The sequence below is a fragment of the Triticum aestivum genome, chromosome 7A, assembly GCF_018294505.1.
Source record: "Triticum aestivum cultivar Chinese Spring chromosome 7A, IWGSC CS RefSeq v2.1, whole genome shotgun sequence".
In the NCBI taxonomy this organism is placed as follows: Eukaryota; Viridiplantae; Streptophyta; class Magnoliopsida; order Poales; family Poaceae; genus Triticum; species Triticum aestivum.
The window spans coordinates 73,787,448-73,805,229 of record NC_057812.1 but is presented as its reverse complement, the minus strand read 5'-3'; the positions used below and the strand labels follow the sequence as shown (position 1 = coordinate 73,805,229).

At 40.3% G+C, this 17,782-nt stretch overlaps 1 non-coding gene across 1 annotated transcript; it reads left to right on the top strand.

The window, feature by feature from the left end:
* Positions 1-6,537: 6,537 nt before the first annotated feature.
* On the top strand, positions 6,538-6,611 carry TRNAW-CCA (transfer RNA tryptophan (anticodon CCA)). Its single transcript has one exon. It is a non-coding gene; the product is annotated as a tRNA-Trp (tRNA).
* The last annotated feature ends 11,171 nt before the right edge of the window (positions 6,612-17,782 follow it).

Sequence of the window (17,782 nt, the reverse complement as noted above, 5' to 3'; positions counted from 1 at the left end):
AACACTTGATGTATGTCTTGCATGTGCTTATCTATGGTGACAATGGGATATCACGTGATCTACTTGATGTGTGTTTTGGTGATCAACTTTCGAGTTCCATGACCTCATGAACTTATGCATAGGCGTTGACACACGTTTTCGTCTTGACTCTCCGGTAGAAACTTTGGGGCACGCTTTGAAGTTCTTTGTGTTGGTTGAATAGATGAATCTGAGATTGTCTGATGCATATCGTATACTCATACCCACGGATACTTGAGGTGACATTGGAGTATCTAGGTGACATTAGGGTTTTGGTTGATTTGTGTCTTAAGGTGTTATTCTAGTACGAACTCTATGATAGATCGAACGGAAAGAATAGATTTGTGCTATTTTACTACGGACTCTTGAATAGATCGATCATAAAGGATAACTTTGAGGTGGTTTCATACCCTACCATAATCTCTTCGTTTGTTCTCCGCTATTAGTGACTTTGGAGTGACTCTTTGTTGCATGTTGAGGGATAGTTATATGATCCAATTATGTTATTATTGTTGAGAGATCTTGCACTAGTGAAACTATGAACCCTAGGCCTTGTATCCTAGCATTGCAATACCGTTTAAGATCACTTTTATCATTAGTTACCTTGCTTTTTTTATATTTTCAGATTAGGAAAACCTATATCTACTATCCATATTGCACTTGTATCACCATCTCTTCACCGAACTAGTGCACCTATACAGTTTACCATTGTATTGGTTGTGTTGGGGACACAAGAGACTCTTTGTTATTTGGTTGCAGGGTTGCTTAAGAGAGACCATCTTCATCCTACGCCTCCCATAGATTGATAAACCTTAGGTCATCCACTTGAGGGAAATTTGCTACTGTCCTACAAACCTCTGCACTTGGAGGCCCAACAACGTCTACAAGAAGAAGGTTGTGTAGTAAACATAAAGCTCTTTTCTGGTGCCATTGCCGGGGAGGTTAGCGCTTGAAGGTATATCTTTAGATCTTTCAATCAAATCTTTTAGTTTCTTCTTTTATCACTAGTTTAGTCTATAAAAGAAAACTAAAAATGGAATTGAGGGTACCTCATATGCTTCATCTTTTTAATATCTTTCATGAAAATAAGGATTCCGATAATTGTGCCAAATTTTTAGAACAATAATGCATTAGAATGTTTGGCACTAAATCTTTGTATGATGAGCATGATTGCAATGTTGTTAGTATGAATTCCTTGAATATCTATGATGCTAATGATATGCAAAGCCACAAGCTTGGGGATGCTATGTTTGATGAAGATGATATTTTTTTGTCCCCCATGTTTTGATGAGCAAATTTATTTTGATGATAGCATGCTTCCTATTTATGATGATTATAATTATGAAAGTGGGTTTGGAGATTTTATGACTTTAGTTAATGTTGATCCAACTATTTTGGAAGAGTGTCAACTTTGCATGCTTGTAGATCATGAAAAGAATGCTTTATGTGATGGTTCTATTGTTGAATTCATTCATGATGCCACTGAAAATTATTATGAGGGAGGACCATATGCTTGTAGGAATTGCAATAATATCAAGTTTCCTCTCTATTTGTTGAAAATATTGAAGATATGCTTGTTTTACCTTCCTATGCAAGTTGATTCTTGTTCCCACAAGTTGTTGGCTCACAAAATCCCTATGCATAGGAAGTGGGTTAGACTTAAATGTGCTAGTCATATTCTTCATGATCCTCTCTTTATGTTTCAATTGTTGTGTTTTATGTGAGCATCATTTAAATCATCATGCCCAGCTAGGGGCGTTAAACGATAGCGCTTGTTGGGAGGCAACCCAATTTTATTTTTGTTCTTTGCTTTTTGCTCCTGTTTAGTAATAAATAATTTATCTAGCCTCTGGTTATATGTGATTTTATGTTTTGATTAGTGTTTGTGCAAAGTAGAACCTTTGGGAAGACTTGGGGAAAGTCTTTGCGATCTTGCTGTAAAAAAGAGAAAGTATGCGCTCACGAGAATAATTTTCAATGTTTACCAGAGAGCGATAAAATACCACTTCCAGATGAGGTAGATTAATAGACAAATTTCCAAGGACTTCCTAATTTCTGAGGATTTGTGGAGTTACAGAAGTATTTGGAACCTACAGATTACTACAGACTGTTCTGTTTTTGACAGATTCTGTTTTCTATGTGTTGTTTGCTTATGTTGATGAATCTATGAGTAGTATCGAAGGGTATGAACCATAGAGAAGTTGGAATACAGTAGGTATTACACCAATATGAATTTAGAATGAGTTCACAACAGTACCAAAAGTGGTGATTTATTTTCTTATACTAACAGAGCTTGCGTGTTTTCTGTTAAGTTTTGTGTTGTGAAGTTTTCAAGTTTTCGGTAAAGATTCGATGGAATATGGAATAAGGAGTGGCAAGAGCCTAAGCTTGGGGATTCCCAAGGCACCCCAAGGTAATATTCAAGGACAACCAAGTGCCTAAGCTTGGGGATGCCCCGGAAGGCATCCCCTCTTTCGTCTTCGTTCATCGGTAACTTTACTTGGAGCTATATTTTTATTCACCACATGATATGTGTTTTGCTTGGAGCGTCATTTTATTTTATTTTGTTTTGCTTGCTGTTTGAATAAAATAATAAGATCTGAAATTATTAAATGTTAGATAGTCTTCATATAGTCACATATAGTTTGTTGTTTGCTCTAATGCTTCACTTATATCTTTTTAGAGCACGGTGGTGGTTCTATTTTGAAGAAATAGATGAACTCTCGTGCTTCACTTATATTATTTTGAGAGTCTTTAGAACAGCATGGTAGTTTTCTTTGGTTATGAAACTAGTCCTAATATGATGGGCATCCAAGATGGGTATAATAAAAACTTTCATATAAAGTGCATTGAATACTATGAGAAGTTTCATACTTGATGATTGTTTTGAGATATGAAGATGGTGATATTAGAGTCATGCTAGTTGAGTAGTTTTGAATTTGAGAGATACTTGTGTTAAATTTTGTGATTCCTGTAGCATGCACGTATGGTGAACCATTATGTAATGAAGTCGGAGCATGATTTATTTATTGATTGTCTTCCTTATGAGTGGCGGTCGGGGACGAGCGATGGTCTTTTCCTACTAATCTATCCCCTAGGAGCATGTGCATAGTACTTTGTTTCGATAACTAATAGATTTTTGCAATAAGTATGTGTGTTTTTATGACTGATGTTGAGTCCATGGATTATACGCACTCTCACCCTTCCACCATTGCTAGCCTCTCTTGTGTCGTGCAACTTTCGCCGGTACCATACACCCACCATTACCTTCCTCAAAACAGCCACCATACCTACCTATTATGGCATTTCCATAGCCATTCCGAGATATATTGACATGCGACTTTCCACCATTCCGTTTATTATGACACGCTCCATCATTGTCATATTGCTTCGCATGATCATGTAGTTGACATCGTATTTGTGGCAAAGCCACCATTCATAATTCTTTCATACATGTCACTCATGAGTCATTGCACATCCCGGTACACCACCGGAGGCATTCATATAGAGTCATGTTTTGTTCTAAGTATCGAGTTGTAATTCTTGAGCTGTAAGTAAATAAAAGTGTGATGATCATCATTATTAGAGCATTGTCCCATGTGAGGAAAGGATGATGGAGACTATGATTCCCCCACAAGTCGGGATGAGACTCCGGACGAAAATAAAAAAATAAAAAAGGAAAGGCCAAAAAAAGAAGAAAAAAAGAAAAGAGAAGGCCCCAAAAAATGAGAGAAAGAGAAGGGGCAATGCTACTATCCTTTTACCACACTTGTGCTTCAAAGTAGCACCATGATCTCCATGATAGAGAGTCTCCTATGTTGTCACTTTCATATACTAGTGGGAATCATTAATTATAGAACTTGGCTTGTATATTCCAATGATGGGCTTCCTCAAAATGCCCTAGGTCTTCGTGAGCAAGCGAGTTGGATGCACACCCACTTAGTTTCTTTTTGAGCTTTCATACACTTATAGCTCTAGTGCATCCGTTGCATAGCAATCCCTACTCACTCACATTAATATCTATTAATGGGCATCTCTATAGCCCGTTGATAGGCCTAGTTGATGTGAGACTATCTTCTCCTTTTTTGTCTTCTCCACAACCACCATTCTATTCCACTTATAGTGCTATGTCCATGGCTCATGCTCATGTATTGCGTGAAGATTGAAAAAGTTTGAGAACACCAAAAGTATGAAACTATTTCTTGGCTTGTCATCGGGGTTGTGCATGATTTAAATATTTTGTGTGGTGAAGATAGAGCATAGCCAGACTATATGATTTTGTAGGGATAACTTTCTTTGGCCATGTTATTTTGAGAAGATATGATTGCTTTATTAGTATGCCTGAAGAATTATAATTTTTATGTCAATATTAAACTTTTGTCTTGAATCTTATGGATCTGAGTATTCTTGCCACAATAAAGAAGATTACATTGATAAATATGTTAGGTAGCATTCCACATCAAAAATTCTGTTTTTATCATTCACCTACTCGAGGACGAGCAGGAATTAAGCTTGGGGATGCTTGATACGTCTCCAACGTATCTATAATTTTTGATTGTTCCATGCTATTATATTATCAACCTTGGATGTTTTATATGCATTTATATGCTATTTTATATGATTTTTGGGACTAACCTATTAACCTAGAGCCCAGTGCCAGTTTCTATTTTTTTTCTTGTTTTAGAGTATCACAGAAAAGGAAAATCAAACGGAGTCCAACTGACCTGAAACTTCATGGAACTTATTTTTGGAACGGAAGCAATCCAGGAGACTTGGAGTAGACGTCATGGAAGCTTCGAGGTGGCCACGAGGCAGGGAGGCGCGCCTGCCCTCCTAGGCGCGCCTCAACCCTCGTTAGCCTCTCGTGGCTCCCCTGACCGACTTCTTTCGCCTATATATGTCCATATACCCTAAAAACATCGGGGAGCAGAATAGATCGGGAGTTCCACCGCCAGAAGCGTTCATAGCCACCGAAAACGAATCTAGACCCGTTCCAGCACCCTGCTGGAGGGGGGAATCCCTCTTCGGTGGCTATCTTCATCATCCCGGTGCTCTCCATGACGAATAGGGAGTAGTTCACCCTCGGGGCTGAGGGTATGTACCAATAGCTATGTGTTTGATCTCTCTCTCTCTCTCTCTCGTGTTCTTGAGGTGGTACAATCTTGATGTATCGCGAGCTTTGCTATTATAGTTGGATCTTATGATGTTTCTCCACCTCTACTCTCTTGTAATGGATTGAGTTTTCCCTTTGAAGTTATCTTATCGGATTGAGTCTTTAAAGATTTGAGAACACTTGATGTATGTCTTGCATGTGCTTATCTATGGTGACAATGGGATATCACGTGATCTACTTGATGTATGTTTTGGTGATCAACTTGCGAGTTCCGTGACCTCGTGAACTTATGCATAGGGGTTGACACACGTTTTCGTCTTGAATCTCCGGTAGAAACTTTGGGGTACTCTTTGAAGTTATTTGTGTTGGTTGAATAGATGAATCTGAGATTGTGTGATGCATATCGTATAATCATACCCACGGATACTTGAGGTGACATTGGAGTATCTAGGTGACATTAGGGTTTTGGTTGATTTGTGTCTTAAGGTGTTATTCTAGTACGAACTCTATGATATATCGAATGGAAATAATAGCTTTGTGTTATTTTACTACGGACTCTTGGATAGATCGATCAGAAATGATAACTTTGAGGTGGTTTCATACCCTACCATAATCTCTTTGTTTGTTCTCCGCTAGTAGTGACTTTGGAGTGACTCTTTGTTGCATGTTGAGGGGTAGTTATATGATCCAATTATGTTATTATTGTTGAGAGAACTTGCACTAGTGAAAGTATGAACCCTAGGTCTTGTTTCCTAGCATTGCAATACTATTTATGCTCACTTTTATCATTAGTTACCTTGCTGTTTTTATATTTTCAGATTACAAAAACCTATATCTACTATCCATATTGCACTTGTATCACCATCTCTTCGCCGAACTAGTGCACCTATATAATTTACCATTGTATTGGGTGTGTTGGGGACACAAGAGACTCTTTGTTATTTGGTTGCTGGGTTGCTTGAGAGAGACCATCTTTATCCTACGCCTCTGATACGTCTCCAATGTATCTATAATTTTTGATTGTTCCATGCTATTATATTATCTGTTTTGGATGTTTATGAGCTTTGTTATACACTTTTATATTATTTTTGGGACTAACATATTAACACAAAGCCCAGTGCTAGTTTCTATTTTTTTGCCTATTTTAGGGTTTCGAAGAAAAGGAAAATCAAACGGAGTCCAATTGACCTGAAACTCCACGGAACTCATTTGTTTAAGGACAACAACCCGGGAGACTGGGAGCCTACGTCAAGGAAGCTTCAAGCAGGCCACGAGGGAGGGGGACCACGAGGCGCCCATGAGGGTGGAGGGCGCGCCCAGGGGGTGTGGAAAATTCAGAGTTTCATTTTTCTATATGCATGCGGTATAGAAATCATCCTTTTCTTTACTGCTTTATCTCCCGAAAAGCGCTCTTAGTTCAGTTTGGTAGAATGTGTGTCTCCAAAACCCAGTGTCGTAGGTTCAAATCCTACAGAGCGTGATTCTGTTCTTGTTTTGTCGAATCCAAAAAAAGAACTTATATAAATATAAGAAAATGAGACAATAATGAGGTCCATATCACCATCGCAATAAAAATAAAGATCTATAAGCATTCTTTATGGAGTCGGGGCTTTTTGATTTGAAGTTGCTGGAAAAGGACCTCTGTGATCGGTTGATCATTAGTTGTTTTTTTAAGTAAGTAGGCAGGGGTGTCTTGATCGAAACCGAACTTTAATTCCACCCAGCTCAGACTCTATGCAGCAATGGGGAAGACCTGTTTATACTTTTATTGAGAATTCCATTTCGTCCTGCCGCACCCCAATTCTTTCCCAGTAGTTGAAAATTGATATTAGATCTTGAACCCAGGGGGCTCCTATGTTCTGGGCAGAGGCATTGATGCGGGCTATTAGAATAAGGTGGTAAGGTCCAGGCATCTTCAAACCCCACATATGCCCTCTTTGATCTAGTAAGGGGAATGAAAGAAACAGGAATGTTGCATAGTAAAGTGTCAGCACTCATCCCAAACTCCATAGGCCCCGCAATAGAAAGAGTTTACTTTGGTGCCGGAGAGCCGAAACCGCTAATCGAAACAAGACATGTTCACTTTGACCACAGCCACCCGCACTTGCCTACCCGACTGGCTATTTTAGCTATTCTATCTTCAACCTTCCTCTAACCTAAAATAGTCGTACCGCTCCCCCTTTAGAGATAGATTTCTTTATTCTCTAAGCTAGCTAAACGCCCGAAAGATAATAAGCTAAGCCTCCGTCGATTTAGACAAAGCAGGCCTGGAGAAAATAATGGGAGTCGATGTCCCTTAAACGCCTTGTTTCCTCTTCTTTACGGTGGCTTCTTGTTAAATGAAAGAAGATCTCTGTTGCGCTTATGCCTTCAAACCCGAAAATAGTGGTTATTACGACACCAGGTGAAATAGCCATTTTTTCTTCTCTTCCTCCCCTCGACCTATTGAAGTTGCGCTCACCCGCAGCCCTAAGCCCTACAGTTCCTTCGCTTACCGCCTAATCTTAATCTATTGCCCTGCCTCCAAGAGAAGAAATGGCACCAACCGATACAATGGCAGCTAGTTCCAGGGAAGCTGCTTCAATGGAAGTTGGATTGCCTAGTTGCTTTTGAGTTTGATTTGAACTAGTTTCCAAGCTTTTTTTCATCCATGCCTATAAGTATAATTATCTTTTCCAATCCGAGTGTTCCATTGGACTTACTCCATTTGCTTCTAGGGTCCATTTGCTTCTAGGGATAGATAGGGCTGGAGACATCAGTGCTAGAATGAAATGTGAATGAGAGCATAGATTGATTGTCTCACTGCATGTACGTATTGTAACCGGTTAATAATACTAAGGGTGCCTAATACTAATCTTGACATGAGAGGAACGTGTCCTCTCGGCCTTGATATATACTAACAAATATGGTTTTTTCACTCAGACATGAGAGGTGAGATCGATTATATGATGGAGATAGATGGAGGAGCAGAAAGTGAGAGATTGTGGCGTGAAGCACATGTAAGTTGTACAACTCTTGAGACGGATGCATCGAGGTGCCGGCCTGTGAGAACGCTCATCATAGCGTTGTGCCATAATTTTGTGATGGGTCTTTCGTTTTAAAAATAGGAGTTTTTCGGGTCTAGTTTACCGGTCCGTAAATAAATGCGTATGAAAAGTGAAATAGTTGATGTGATGGATGTGCCCGGTATCGGTCAATGAAACATCGGCTCGATGCAGGATTTCAATAGAACGAAAAACATCGTAAGTAGTAGAGGGATAGGTACTTATTCCCGGCCAGCGGTATCATTGCTGCTCCCCGCCTAATGTGGATCATTGTGCAATGCTTATGTGAAATCTCAATCCAAAACTTCTTCTTTTCGTTGAAAAAACAAACGCCGACGTCAAGATCAGTCTCCTTTCCTTTCAAAAGTGAGCAAGCAGAGCTGAAAAGATGGAGTTACCTGGAGATGAACAAATTCGATTTCATAACACAAATAGCACAAAGCGTCTCTCACATCCATTCTTTTATTTTTAATTTTTCCCAACCAGCGTTGGATCCACAGCTTGTGAACCGGCTTTTGGAAGGGGTGGAGGCACCTACCTTGAAAGACATGGACCTCCTTTTAAAAATGTATGGAATTGCGCCCGGAAATACACAGGCTTTGCTTTTTGAAATCACAAAAATGGTAGAATCATACATGCGGCAGGCAGAATTGGTTTTGCCACCTGCATACGATGTTACCTGGTTTTGTAACCAGTTTCTCAAATCTCAGATTGGATGTACTTCTTTCGCCTATATATCTCCATATACCCTAAAAACATCAGGGAGCACAATAGATTGGGAGTTCCGCCGCCAGAAGCCTCCGTAGCCACCGAAAACCAATCTAGACCCGTTCCGGCACCCTGCAGGAGGGGACAATCCCTCTCCGGTGGCCATCTTCATCATCCTGGTGCTCTCCATGACGAGGAGGGAATAGTTCTCCCTCGGGGCTGAGGGTATGTACCAGTAGCTATGTGTTTGATCTCTCTCTCTCTCGTGTTCTTGAGGTGATATGATCTTGATGTATCGTGAGCTTTGCTATTATATTTGGATCCTATGATGTTTTCTCCCCCCTCTACTCTCTTGTAATGGATTGAGTTTCCCCTTTGAAGTTATCTTATCGGATTGAGTCTTTAAAGATTTGAGAACACTTGATGTATGTCTTCCCGTGCGTATCTGTGGTGACAATGGGATATCACGTGATTCACTTGATGTATGTTTTGGTGATCAACTTGCGGGTTCCGCGCATGAACCTATGCATAGGGGTTGGCACACGTTTTCGTCGTGATTCTCCGGTAGGAACTTTGGGGCACTCTTTGAGGTTCTATGTGTTGGTTGAATAGATGAATCTGAGATTGTGTGATGCATATCATATAATCATACCCACGGATACTTGAGGTGACATTGGAGTATCTAGGTGACATTAGGGTTTTGGTTGATTCGTGTCTTAAGGTGTTATTCTAGTATGAAATCTAGGGCTGTTTGTGTGACTTATAGGAATAGTCCAACGGATTGACTGGAAAGAATAACTTTGAGGTGGTTTCATACCCTACCATAATCTCTTCGTTTGTTCTCTACTATTAGTGACTTTGGAGTGACTCTTTGTTGCATGTTGAGGGATAGTTATGTGATCCAATTATGTTATTATTGTTGAGAGGACTTGCACTAGTGAAAGTATGAACCCTAGGCCTTGTTTCATAGCATTGCGATACCATTTACGCTCACATTTATCATTCGTTACCTTGCTGTTTTTATAATTTCAGATTACAAAAACTATTATCTACTATCCATATGCCACTTGTATCACCATCTCTTCGCCGAACTAGTGCACCTATACAATTAAAACCATTGTATTGGGTGTGTTGGGGACACAAGAGACTCTTTGTTATTTGGGTGCAGGGTTGTTTGAGAGAGACCATCTTCATCCTATGCCTCCAACGGATTGATAAACCTTAGGTCATCCACTTGAGGGAAATTTTCTACTGTCCTACAAACCTCTGCACTTGGAGGCCCAACAACGTCTACAAGAAGAAGGTTGTGTAGTACACATCAGCCTCCCACGGATTGATAAACCTTAGGTCATCCACTTGATGGAAATTTGCTATTGTCCTACAAACCTCTGCACTTGGAGGCCCAACAATGTCTACTAGAAGAAGGTTGTGTAGTAGACATCACACACTCAACATCATACTAAACCCTACCACAAAAAAATCTTTGTTCACCAAGCCAAATATAAACAACACAACACAAACACTTGCTAAAATAAAGATATTTTGGATTCTCTAGTTGGGCTTGAACCACACCAGGCCTCCACCTGTGCATGCACACACCCTACTAACCCTACCAGACACCCCGGACAAGTTTGCTAATCTGGAAAACCCCCAAAGAATGCCTTGTCAATGGTGAACACCAGCCTAACATGCCAAACATGGTGCTCTGGGCATGGGCAGAGGCGTTCCTGCCGTCAACCACCCTCGCCGTGTCCTATAGCTCCAGACGTGTCCCAGAATCCTAGGACCCCTCTCGAGATGCCCCTCCCCTTGCTTGCTTCACCCCCAGGCCATCGCCTCCATCACCATTGACGATTATGTACACCCGTGCCCACGGCTAGGTTCCCCTCCCGGCGCCGTCCATCCGCAGCGAGTAGCCTCCCCTATGTACCCATGAAGCTACACGGCATAGCCGCCCGCCCAGCGACCATTTTTATCCACCGGTGCCACCCGACCTATTTAAGGATCCCCCCCGCATGCGCGTGGCTCCCAGATCAGATGCATCTCCTACTCGACCCACATGGTCCTTTCCCCACACCAATTCTCTCAAAGTATCAGCAGAGCGACGAGATCGAACGAGGCCTAAGACCACCGCCGCCCTGGAGAATAGTTGCTCACCATCAGGCCACCCAAGCGTACATCATCAGAAGTGCGGAGAAGCCAGGAAGCAGTGGTGCAAGTGGCACAAGGAAAGGTGGTCAGAATCACCCGCAAGCGTCATTGGAGCCACGTCAGCCATCGGGCAGGAGAAGAAAGAAGAACCTAACATGTGGGGGTGACTGGTTAGAGAGAGAAGGAGGAAGAAAGAAAGGTGTGTCGCTGACGGTGTGTACCCACCCATCAGCTTAAGTGGAGGTGTAGCAGAGTGCGTTGCGTTTTCTATTGGAATAAGCATAACTCGAAGAACGCATTTTTGCCATGGACACCAACGGGCAGCTGGATCGGCCTAGTGCAATAGTGGAGGCACGGAAGTATCCTACCCAGTGTGGCCCAACACACGGTTTTTATTATTTTTGACAGAGAACTCACACAGGGTCATGAAAGTAAGTTTTTATTCATAGATATGTCCCTACACTTCACACCATTCTAACTTCTCACTCAGGATAAATTAAAAAAATTCTCACTCAGAGCTCCGATTGACGTGATTCCAATGCCCACGTACTCCACCCGCCGAGCATTTTCTGTTGGAACCACTTTCCACCATATTTTCAGACACTAAAATGACCCTTTTAGCCTTGGGCATTGATACGTCTCCAATGTATCTATATTTTTTGATTTTTCCATGCTATTATATTATCAATCTTGTATGTTTTATATTAATTTTATAGTCATTCTATATCATTTTTGTACTAACCTATTGACATAGTGCCAAGTGCCAGTTGTTTTTCTGCATGTTTTTTACATCGCAGGAAATCAATACCAAACGGAGTCCAAATACAATGAAACTTTATGAAGATTTTTTTATGGACCAGAAGACACCCAATGGGCGAAGGCAGCGCCTCGGGGATGCTCCGAGGGGAGCACAACCCACCAGGGCGCGCCAGGAGGACCAGGTGCGCCCTGGTGGGTTGTGCCCACATTGGGTACCCCCGGACCGCCTCTATGCTCTATAAATACCCCTATATTCCAGAAACCCTAGGGGATTGGACAAAAATCAATTCCAGCCGCCGCAGAGTCTAGAACCACCAGATCCAATCTAGATACCGTCACAGAGGGGTTCACCACTTCCATTGGTGCCTCTCCAATGATGCGCAAGTAGTTTTTTGTAGACCTTCGGGTCCGTAGTTAGTAGCTAGACGGCTTCCTCTCTCTCGTTTGATTCTAAATACAATGGTCTCTTGGAGATCCATATGATGTAACTCTTTTTGTGGTGTGTTTGTTGGGATCGGATGAACTTTGAGTTTATGATCAGATCTATCTTTTTATATCCATGAAAGTTAGTTGAGTAGATCTGATCTCTTATATGCATGATTGTTTATAGCCTCGTATTTCTTCTCTAATATTTGGGTTTTGTTTGACCAACTTGATCTATTTATCTTGCAATGGGAAGTGGTGCTTTGCAGTGGGTTCAATCTTACGGTGCTTCATCCCAGTGGCAGAAGGGGAACCGACACATATGTATCGTTGCTACTAAGGATAAAAACGATGGGGTCTATCTCTACATAGATAGATCTTGTCTACATCATGTCATCATTCTTATTGCATTACTCTGTTTCCCCATGAACTTAATACACTAGATGCATGCTGGATAGCGGTTGATGTGTGGAGTAATAGTAGTAGATACAGGCAGGAGTAAGTCTACTAATCTTGGTTGTGATACCTATATAATGATGATTGCCTGGATATCGTCATGATTATTTGAAGTTCTATCAATTGCCCAACAGTAATTTGTTTACCCACCGCTTGCTATTTTTCTCGAGAGAAGCCACTAGTGAAACCTACAGCCCCCGGGTCTTTTCTCATATTATTTGCCTTTGTGATCTACTTTTCATTTGCTTTTATTTCCAGATTTATTAAACCAAAAATACAAAAATACCTTGCTGCAATTTATTCTTATTTATGTTATTTGGCGTTCAATCTATCAATCTACTACAATTTATTCATGTCTGTTTTTGCCTATCTTGGGCGCCGTACCCGAAAGGGATTAACAACCCCTTTTACACATCGATTGCGGGTATTTGTTATTTGTGTGCAGGTGTTGTTTATGTTGTGTTGCTTGGTTCTTCAACTGGTTCAATAACCTTGGTCTCATAACTGAGGGAAATACCTACCACCGCTGTGCTGCATCATCCTTTCCTCTTTGGGGAAATACCAATGTAGCTTGAAGCCGCATCAAAAGGAATTTTTGGCGCCATTGCCGGGGAGGATCTTCAACATATACCAGGTTCCTAATCACAAATCTCATCTCCTCACAATTTACATTATTTTCCATTTGCCTCTCGTTTTCCTGTCCCCCACTTCACAAAAATTTGTCGCTTTATTCACCCCTATTTTTCGTTCATCGTTTTCTTGCCGGATCTGTTTTTGAGTGCAATCTTGTTGCATAGCCCTCATACTCAAGACTACCAATGACAATGATTTTATTTGCACTCTGATTGCTCCTCCGTGACTAGTGTGGAGTCTTGTGATATTAATACTGCTTTGCTGGATCTTGTTATGAAAGATCAATTTTTTGGTACTCCTAATGAGGATGCCACGTCCCATCTCAATACCTTTGTGGAATTATGCTATATACAAAAGAAAAAAAGATGTGGACAATGATGTTGTGAAAATGAAATTATTCCCTTTTTCTTTGTGTGATTCTACAAAAATTTGGTTTTCTTCTTTGCCTCGCAATAGTATCGATTCTTGGAATAAGTGCAAAGATGCTTTTATCACAAAGTATTTTTCGCCCGCAAAAATTATTTCCCTTAGAACCCAGATCATGAATTTCAAGTAACTTGAACATGAGTATGTTGCACAATCTTGGGAAAGGATGAAAATGATGCTAAGGAATTGCCCAACTCATGGGTTAAATCTTTAGATGATCATACAAAACTTTTATGCGGGATTGAATTTTGTTTCTCGTAATCTTTTATATTCTGCCGCGGGTGGTACTTTTATGGAAATTACTTTGGGTTAAGCTACCAAATTGCGTGATAATATTATGGAAAATTATTCACAATGGCATACCGAAAGAGCTCGTACTAGTAAAAAAAGTTAATTCGGTTGAAGAAATTTTTTCTTTGAGTGAAAAAGTTCATGCTCTTATGAAATTGGTTTCTAGTAAAATTGCTCCTATTGATTTCAATGATATTCCTTTGTCTACTTTGATTCAGCAAAATAGTGATGTCATAGATGTGAATTTTATCACTCAAAACAATTTCAACAACAATGCTTATAGAGGTAATTTTAATCCTAGGACTTCTCCTAGTAATTCCTCCAATAATTATGGTAATTCCTATGGAAATCCTTCTTATAATAATAATAGGAACACCTCTAATATTGAGAATAATATTAAAGAATTTATGAACACGCAAAAGGTTTTCAACACTACCATAGAAGAAAAGTTGAATAAGATTGATGATTTGTCTAGAAGCGTTGATAGAATTGCTCATGATGTAGAAAATCTCAAGGTGAAAATTTTTGTGCCTAAAGTTGAGGAATCAATTAAAGTTCTTTATGTTTCTATGGATTAAAGTAAGAAAAGAACCGCTATGCTTAGAGCTAAAAGAGAATTTTTAGAAAAAGCATTTTCTAGTGATTGCTTTCATAAAAATGTTGAAGATCTTAAAATGATTTGTGTTTCTTTTATTGATTCCTTGTTTAGTAAAATTAAGATTGATGAAAAAGGGACTGGAGAAGAGTCAACTTTAGTTACAAGGCATCCCGATAATTCGGAGGGTGAAAATCTTATTGAGAAAATTGATGAAAGTGGGTTTGAAGAGGTCAAAACTTTAACTAGTGATGTGCCCACTCTTTTGGATTACAAAGACTTTAATTATGACAGTTGGTCTTTGATTGATTGTATTTCTTTGTTGCAATCCATGATAAATTCACCCCATGCTTATGAACAAAATAAAGCTTTTACCAAACATATTGTTGATGCTATGATGAAAGCTTTAGCAGAAAAGTTGGAATTAGAAGTTTCAATTCCTAGAAAATTGCATGAAGAATGGGAACCTACTATCAAAGCCAAGATTAAAAATTATGAGTGTTTTGCTTTGTGTGACTTGGGTGCTAGTGTTTCTACAATTTCGAAATCTTTATGTGATGTGCTTGGTCTTACGATATTGAAGAATGCTCTTTAAATTTGCACTTGGCGGATTCTACTATTAAAAAGCCTTTGAGAAGAATTAATGATGTTCTTATTCTTGCAAATAGGAATTATGTGCCCATAGATTTTATTGTTCTTGATATTGATTGCAATCCGTCTTGTCCAATTATTCTAGGTAGACCATTTTTACGCACTATCGTTGACGCGATTGATATGAAAGAAGGCAATATTAAGTTCCAATTTCCTTTGAGGAAGTGTATGGAACACTTACCTAGAACAAGAATTAGGCCACCATATGCCTACCCAAGGGTGTAAAACTATAGCGCTTGTTGGGAGGCAACCTGATACGTCCATTTGGCATCATGCTTTAATATCAATATTTATTGCATTATGGGCTGTTATTACACATTATGTCACAATACTTATGCCTATTCTCTCTTATTTTACAAGGTTTACAAAAAGAGGGAGAATGCCTATAGCTGGGATTCTAGGCTCGAAAAGGAGCAAATATTAGAGACCTATTCTGCACAGCTCCAAAAGTCCTGAAACTTCACGGAAGACGTTCTCAGAATATATAAAAAATACACAGCGGAAGAAATTCAACAGGGGGGCCACACCATGCCCATGAGGGTGGGGGGCGCACCCTACCCCCTGGGCCCGCCCCCCTACCTCGTGGGCCCCCTGGTGGCCCTCCGGTGGCCATCTTCTGCTATATGGAGTCTTTCGATGGGAAAAAAAATCATAAGCCATCTTCTCGGACGAAACTCCGCCGCCACGAGGCAGAACCTTGGTGGAACCAATCTAGGGCTCTGGCGGAGTTGTTCTGCCGAGGAAACTTCCCTCCCGGAGGGGGAAATCATCGCCATCGTCATCACCAACGCTCCTCTCATCGGGAGAGGACAATCTCCATCAACATCTTCATCGGCACCATCTCATCTCAAAACCCTAGTTCATCTCTTGTATCCAATTCTTGTCTCTAAGTCCGGGATTGGTGCTAGTAGGTTGCTATTAGTGTTAATTACTCTTGTAGTTGATGCTAGTTGGTTTAATTGGTGGAAGATCCTATGTTCAGATCCTATATGCATATTAATACCCCTCTTATTATGAACATGTTTATGCTTTGTGAGTAGTTACATTTGTTCCTGAGGACATGGGAGAAGTCTTGCTATTAGTAGTCATGTGAATTTGGTATTCGTTCGATATTTTGATGAGATGTATGTTGTCTCTCCTCTAGTGGTGTTATGTGAACGTTGACTACATGACACTTCACCATTAATTGGGACTAGAGGAAGGCATTGAGAAGTAATAAGTAGATGATGGGTTGCTAGAGTGACAGAAGCTTAAACCCTAGTTTATGTGTTGCTTCGTAAGGGGCTGATTTGGATCCATATGTTTCATGCTATGGTTAGGTTTACCTTAATACTTTTGCTGTAGTTGGGGATGCTTGCAATAGAGGTTAATCATAAGTGGGATGATTTTCCAAGTAAGGGCAGTACCCAAGCACCGGTCCACCCACATACCAAATTATTAAAGTGCCGAACGCGAATTATACGAACGTGATGAAAACTAGCTTGACGATATTCCCATGTGTCCTCGGGAGCGCTTTACATCATATAAGAGTTTGTCCAGGCTTGTCCTTTGCAACAAAAGGATTGGGCCACCTTGCTGCACTTTATTTACTTTTGTTACTTGTTGCTCGTTACAAATTATCCTATCAGAAAACTATCTGTTACCACTTACTTCAGTACTGGCAGAGAATACCTTGCTGGAAACCGCTTATCATTTCCTTCTGCTCCTCGTTGGGTTCGACACTGTTACTTATCGAAAGGACTACGATAGATCCCCTATACTTTTGTGTCATCAAGACTCTTTTCCGGCGCCATTTCCGGGGAGTGAAGTGCCTTTGGTAGGTGGAATTTGGTAAGGAAAATTTTATATAGTGTGCTGAAATTTACTGTCACTTATTACTATGGAATATAATCCTCTAAGGGGCTTGTTCGGGGTATCTTCACCCTGACCAGTAGAGCAAAGAGTTGCTCCTCAACCTACTGAAAATGAAAATGAAAATGAAAATGCTTGCTTTGAAGTTCCTGCGGGTATGATAAAAAAAACTGCTAGCTAATCCTTTTTTAGGAGATGGAACAAAACATCCTGATGAACATCTGATATATGTGGATGAAGTTTATGGATTATTTAAGCTTGCAGGTGTACCCGGAGATGTTGTTAAGAAGAAGGTCTTCCCTTTATCTTTGAGGGGAGACGCATCAACATGGTATAGGCTATGTGGTGATATGAGGTCTTGGAATTACAAACGATTGAAATTGGAATTTCATCAGAAGTTTTATCCTATGCATCTTGTTCATCGTGATCGCAATTATATATATAATTTTTGGCCTCGCGAAGGAGAAAGCATCGCTCAAGCTTGGGGGAGGCTTAAATCAATGTTATATTCATGCCCCAATCATGAGCTCTCAAGAGAAATGATTATCCAAAAAAATTATGCTCGGCTTTCTGGTAACAATCGCACCATGCTTGATACTTCTTGTGCTGGCTCTTTTATGATGAAGACTATTGAATTCAAATGGGATTTATTGGAAAGAATTA